This window comes from Balaenoptera borealis (assembly GCF_965194805.1).
Source record: "Balaenoptera borealis genome assembly, chromosome: 4".
Taxonomy (NCBI): Eukaryota; Metazoa; Chordata; class Mammalia; order Artiodactyla; family Balaenopteridae; genus Balaenoptera; species Balaenoptera borealis.
Window position 1 is genome coordinate 81,175,653 of NC_138861.1, and position 7,658 is coordinate 81,183,310.

Sequence of the window (7,658 nt, forward strand, 5' to 3'; positions counted from 1 at the left end):
TTAAGCAGGGATGGGTGGAATAGCTGGAGACTGACTGGCATCTCTTTCTTTCCATATTGCCTCTCCACATGACTAGTTTGGGCTTCCTCATAGAAAGGCAGCTCAGAATAGTTAAACATCAGATAAGACCACCAGCTTTACCCAATAAGCTTTCCAAGACACTCAGACAGAAACTGCAAAACTTCTACGACCTTGCCTCAGAAGTCGCTTTCACCACATCTTATTTATGACATAGGCCAGCCCAAATACAACCCAGAGGCTGGGGTGGGGAGGGGCATACAACAATGTGAATATCAGGGGCATTGTCCATTGGTCCATTGGGAAGCCATTTTGGACACTAACTACAACACTTGTTTTATAATAAGATTAACAATAATGATTTGCAATTAGATGGAGGGAAGGGGAAATTTCCTACTGATTATTTCCTGAAAAATATATCAGTAAGTATAGAATTCTCCGTGGCATAAGTAGGTTTTAACTAGTTAATAAAATAAACTGAGTAGAAAGTTTATTTTAACTTTCTACTCAGAAAGAAGATTTAAATCTTCTTTGTTGATAACAACAATATCCAATATAATCATTTGCACTCTGATGTATTACCAAAGTATTCCCTTGTAGGTGTTTTATATAAAGTAATCAACAGTCACTAGTGTGTGGCCCATGAAGGCTTTCCACCCAATATGAAATGACAACAAACAACACATACCATTAGCAAGAAACCTAAATCTACTCTATTAGATTTTGAAATGAATTGTCTTATTATATCCTCATTGCAGCCTTTGAAACAGCTATTATTCTACCTCTTTTATTGATGAGGAAGCAGATGAAAGAAACAAGTGGAGATATTTTTTCTAGTTAACATAGCTAGTCAATGTCAGAGCTGGGATTTGATCTGTGTTTCATTGACTCCATATATTTAACTGTATACCAAGTCTAGGCACCTTTAAGGTAAATCTACAACATGCTTTCTAACCAATCTACCATTTTCAGAATTAGACAAATGGGTAATTTAATAAAAATCCATGGGGGTAAGAAGACCTGACACTTGTACCAACAGACTGTCACTTGCCTTGCCAGTTATTGTTCAAGGGAACAGGAGCCTTGCCTTGGCAGTGACTTTGCTGAGACATGGAAGCAAGAGCTGGCAATTCTCTGACGCGAGCCAAAGTTAATGCTACCTCTTTTCTCTATAAACAATGGAGGAATATCATCATCTGAATAGTAGACAGGACAATATTTCTGTAATTGTTTTGAAGCATCACAGCATCACATTTTCTCTTGCCATTAGTGATTTGACATGCTTTTAGTTACTGTGATATTAGTGATCTGAACACTTGTTTACATGTTAACTTAGTGTTTGCTAACCATGGTGAACACTACTAAAGGAAAAAGTATTTAATAAAGAGTTAATAAGCAAAGCCATGCAATACTAAGAACACTTTTCAAATTATATATCAAGTAGGCAACTCCAAAATTGAGGAAAAAATAAGAAATTACCTCAAATATAATTTGAAACAAAAAATGCCATTTAAATATTTTTTCAAGTATTAAACATAAAATCCTAGGGTAAGTTTGTATTGTCAATTTGAAGTTTTATTTTTATAGAATGATATAATCAAACTTTTAAAAAAGATAATTACACTCTTACATTTTTGAAAAACCTACTTGAAGAGACAATCTGTTAATATAGATGATATCTGAAAGCATAAAATATATACTATTTTCAATGAGCTGCTAACTCAGAGAGTACGTGGATTACTTACTATGGTCTATTTGGAGGAAATACAATTAAAAACAAAATTTCCTCTCAACCCAGAAAACCTCTCCCAAAAGGTAAAAGAGAAAGTAAACAGTTTTGCTACTGAATAAGCATTAAACCAGAATGGCATGTGCATCACAGGCAATCTTCTGAGAGACTGCAAAGACAGAAAGAACTCTCGCTCTTTTATACAGCCGAGCAGATTCACCCGTTACATACATGTTCTCAATTTAAACAATGACTGGTCCTCAAGAAGACTTGACAAAACCATTTGTCACACATAGTTCATCCTAAATTGACTTGGCAGTTGAGGTGATTATCTGTGTTGCCTAATTGATTTTATCCAGAGGAAAATAAACTTCTCATATTTTTCTGACAAGAGGTAGTTTTAGAGTTAGGCGCCTGCTGAAGTTAGGCTTCTATTATCCCACAGAAACAGGTAGGTAAGGACACCATCTTCTTTGATGATTACATTTTAAAGGGATGTTTCCCAGGTCCTGGAGAAAGACATTCCTGGGTCTTAAAGTTGACAAGAGGCTTATTTAACTTTTAAAAAGATTTGCTTACATTTCAAAGAGAGAAAGAAATAACTTACAATTACAAGTTTTCTAAAGTAAATGCTCTAAGGAAAGGGTGAGGAAGGGGAAGGAGTCTATTTCCTTATTTTTATCAGGGAGAATTAAACCTCTTATTTTTAATTTTTATTTGCCTTTACACTACTGTCTGTAACTGCTTCTGGTACTGAAAACAGTGAATCAGTTTATGAAAGAAGACCTACATAGTGATTCTATGGGAATCAGAAATACTAGAAGCTATCTGAATTTTTAAAAGAACATATTTGATGCTTTAGATTTTATAATTGGAAAGTGATATTAGTTTTATGTTTAAAAGATATTAGTAGACAAGCCCTTGGAATTTATTTAAAATTATATTTTAAAAATTACTATACAAAACAATACTATATTTATGTGGTGTTATTATTTTAAAATGCTTATCATTTTCAGTCTGTCCAATCCCTGACCTTTCAAAACAGTAATATTTATTTCATCCAGTGTCTAAGTGAGTCACTAGTGAAAATGATGCCCTCTCAAGTTATGTTGTTAACTTCCTTTTATAGGATATCTATAATTTCAATTTATTGATATGTTAACTAATTTTCATTACTTAATATAAAAAACGACATTTCCCCTTTTTTTCAAACAATTTTTATTTGTTTTGAAGTTCACAATTACCCCATGAGAACTAGCAATTTTAGGAGGACTTTTTTTTGTTGTTTGTTTATTTTAATGACTTCATGAGATTTCTCTCAATGGCTAAATGAATAAAAATCAAAACTGCATTAAGCTTGAATATTGGGAGTTTGGCAAGGCTCTCCTCCATTAGTTAAGAGACAATTCTATAAACATGTTTTTCATGCAAAAAAGTAGGATTCAAATAATCACTTCAGCAAAATGACAACTAGTAGATCTGAAATTTGGCTTGACAATAGAGTGAGTGTGTAGCTACTTTACACTCCATGATCAGGAATACCTCTGTGTGGGAGTGGACATTGAAGGTGAGGTTACCAGTGGAAAAGTCAGGGTAATGAGTACTATCCTGATTCTCTTAGGCTGATGGTGGGGAATGTTTGCTACATTCTCAGACCTAGAAGAAATTCGAAATGCCTGTGCTGGATAGAATAGCGCCCTCCCCAAATTCATGTCCAGCTGAAAACTCAAAACCAATACCGTATATTAATGCATATTTGTGGAACCTAGAAGAAATTCAAAATGCCTGTACTGGATAGAATAGCGCCCTCCCAGAATTCATGTCCACCTGAAAACTCAAAACAAATATCGTATATTAATGCATATATGTGGAACCCAGAAAAATGGTACAGATGAACTGGTTTGCAGGGCAGAAACAGAGACACAGATGTAGAGAACAAACGTATGGACACCAAGGGCGGGGAAGTGGCGGGGGGTGGTGGTGGTGGTGGGATGAATTGGGCGATTGGGATTGACATGTATACACTGATGTGTATAAAATGGATGACTAATAAGAACCTGCTGTATAAAAATAATAATAAAATTCAAAAATTCCAAAAAAATAATAATTGTAACAAATTCAATAAAGACTTAAAAAAGAAAATGTGACCTAATGTGGAAATAGAGTCTTCAGTAATTAGTCAACATAGATTAGAGTGGGTCCTAATCCACTGACTGGTGTCCCTACCAGAAGAAAAAACAGAGACCAAGAGACGGGGAGAATGCCCTGTGATGAGAATGGAGTGATGTGTCTAAAAGCTAGGGAACACCAAGGATGCTAGCAACCCAAGAAGCTAGGAAAGAGGCATGGAACAGTTTGTCCCTCACTCACTCCAGAAGGAACCAACCCTCTTGACATCTTGATTTCAGCCTTCTGAACTTTAGAACTGTGAGAGAATACATGTATGCTATTTTAAACTACCCAGTTTGTCATAACTTGTTACAACAGCCCTAGGAAACGATACAATGTGTTATCCGGAGGTTGGAAAATGTTTTCTGTTAAGTGCCAGATAAATATTTTAGGTTTTATGGGTCACATAAGGTCACTGTTGCATATTATCCTTTGCTCTATTTTTATAACCCTTTAAATGTAAAAACAATTCTTAGCTCTGTGGACTATACACAAAGAGACCCTGGGCTAGATTTGACCCAGAGACCACAATTTGTCTCCCCTGCCTCATTCTCTCACTCCCTTGCTTTAGGAGAGAAAGAGATTACATGGTCAAATATAAGGATATAATCAAGTCTCTATATTAGGAGGTGAAGTAGAGGGGGTTGAATATAAACAAACATGAGTTTGGAAAACTCCTTTACTTAGTGCACATTTTGTTGGAATTTTTTTCCCTCACATTTATATTACACATTAAAGCAATGCCTTGTTCAGAGTTAAAGCTTAAGAAATGGAAAGCTATTGTTATTTTTATATCTATGTCTATCAGCATAAGGCATAAACATTAGAGCACTGGCTCATAATGAAGGAAGTTTGAATTGCTAGAATGGTCAGAGGAGAGTCATGTTTGGACCGTTTTTATTATCATCTCTTTGTTTTGCTTTCTGTAACACATTATGCATCTCTGTTCAGTGTTTGATTGGACCTTTTAACAACTTAGCTTAGCTACTGATGATAGAGAATGGGTGAGGGTATTGTTTCTAAGATGATTTTTTGGCCTATGAGGTAAAATTAATTTAAGCAATGCACTGACCCATTTAAGAGGTGTTACTGGTTGCTATAGGACTTGTCTTTGTTAGTGTTTTTGGTTTGGGGGAAAAGTCAAGTAGACATTCATAAAGTCTTGAGGATCTAGATTATATATTTCATTATTCCACGGTGAAAACACAGAGATCACTAAGAAGAGTAAAAGGCTGAAGAAGGGGTCCTCAAGTATAAAGCCTTGTTATATCCTGAAGAGACTATCAACGGCCCTAGTTGACATCGGGATTAACAGAGATTACTGGTTTCCTACCTGTAGAGAAACTCAAGAAACCTTTTCCCCTCTCTTCACTCCTTGAAGAGGAGAGAACCTAGGACTCATATAGGCCATCTTTCTACCAGGTAGTGCTTTATCAGGAGTAGGATAAATACATTAATTTGGGGGCCAACTTTCCCTTTTGGGAGGTTGGCTTTACTACGCTTTACTTTTTCTTAGATCTTCTTGTCTAACTGTCAAGGTTCTACTGTGGGTAAAAGGAAAAGGCCTGCCCAAAAAAATTCCTTTTGGCTCTTGTAGCTTACATAATGCACTGTGACAATATAGAGTTTCCGTATGTAAGTCTGTCTTGAATATCAGTGTGATTTTTGTTCAAAGTATCCCCTCTGGATATCTTTCTCCAGATCTCGTGGCTTCTATTTCTATTAATTATGTTTGGCTAGCTTCTCAAATTCAAATGATTAACAGAAAATATTAAATCAGCTCTCATAAATTGCAAAAGCAAAGTTTTTTGAAGTTAAGAGACTAAATTCTGAATTTTCTTATCACTTCATCCTTTCTTCCTTCTTTGCTTCACTGGTTGCTTACTAGTTAAAGGATTATGATAATTGAGTCAGTAAACTAGACTTCCTGCAGGAGTTATAGAAAAGGAAATTTTGCCCAGTTTAATGTACTCTGTAATGCCACTGAATATGGACAATGCAATCACAGTTTAAAAATAGTTACAAATTGATAAATACGATGTATTTTAAAGTTCCTTTCAAAGCCCACTATTCATTTATTTGCAAAGCTCTCCATGTAGATACATTCCTAACACCAGCTAAAATGAAACAAATTGACCAAAGGAAGATTTTCTCTACTTTTTAATTAATGTATTTACTTATATTCTACCTTTTTCAAAGCAGATTTAAGAAAGCTCTGCAGATGACTTAACTCCTTTGCAGTGAAATGCATGAATATACAATATTGTTTTCCAGGCTTGAGTACAAAGGTGATATATAGAATTGAATACAAAAATTGAAACAAGATTGTTACATGGCTATTTAGATATGCTGCATTTATCTAATTAATTGTTAGGGGGAAATACTCTGAGTCAAAAATGAAGAAATAAACCTAATCCAACATTTTGTCTTTTGGTAGATTTTTCTCAAATATATTCTGGACAGGAATGTCTGGCTCTTAGATTTCTCAAGAGGAAGTGGATTTCATAGCATCCCCAAATAACTCATTCTAATACTTAAAAACCAACTGTCTGAAAATATTGGTTAAGCAAATTTGAAATCCATTCTGCTGCTCTCTTAGTTCAGTTCAGACTGAACTATGGAGAGGAAAAACAACAGGACTGTACTGTTCATATAAAAATACTCGTTATATGCATGTATGCTGTACAAGTAATATCATTCCATCAACTCATGAGTCTCCAGATGCCCTGTGGGACATTGTGGGACATTGTGATGAATGAGGCCTCAGAAAATCTCCCTATATGAGGAAGAATGTTTGTCAGAGCTAGGGACATAATTCTGAAGTCAGTATGAACATATGTATTAAACATTGCTCCAAAACATTATAGGGAAAAATAAGTGTGACCAGTATTCATTCCTAAATTCTTTGTCACATTCATATATCACAATCACATTTCTGCAGTTCTACAATGCTGCCATTTTTTGAAATGCAATCCTTTTTAGCTTGAATATATATTTTTTCTTTCACCTTTCCTTTATTACTTTGTGCTTATTTCTGTACACTCCATCTGTGGGTTTTTAAAACTATATATATATAGTTTTATATATATATAGTGATATATATATCACTTTTTTATATATATATAGTGATATATATATATTTTTTTATATATATAGTGATATATATGTATATACATATATATATCACTTGCTTGAGCAAGTGATATATATATATCACTTGCTCAAGCACACACAAATAAATGCAGCATTTTCATCCACTAATAAGGACTTGATGAGGGAGTTTTCAAAAACCAGAGATCTCTTTAAGACAATATGTAATTAAACAGTTGATTATTTAGTACACAGCCCAAGGAACATGGGGATTTTGAGAAGATAGAGATAAATGAGCACAATTTTCCTTTCTTTTCCTAATCCAGGTTGGCTGATTGAAAAAGCTGAACCTGGGAGCAATCCTTTTTCTTCCATGTTTGGGAAAACAAGAATGTCATGGAAGGGAAAAAAAATAAACAAATGAAGGCCTTTGAAACAAAACAGATCTGGGATTAATATAATACTTTGACATTTAGCTATATGGCTTTACACAAGTCAACTAAATGTATTATATCTTTATAAAATCAGGATAGTGTTCTCTCATATGGCTTATTTAAAGACTGGAGGTAAACATCAAACACTATATCTCTCATATAGAAGTTACTCAATACATAATAGCTACTAAAATTATTATAGTTACTATGTAAGTCAG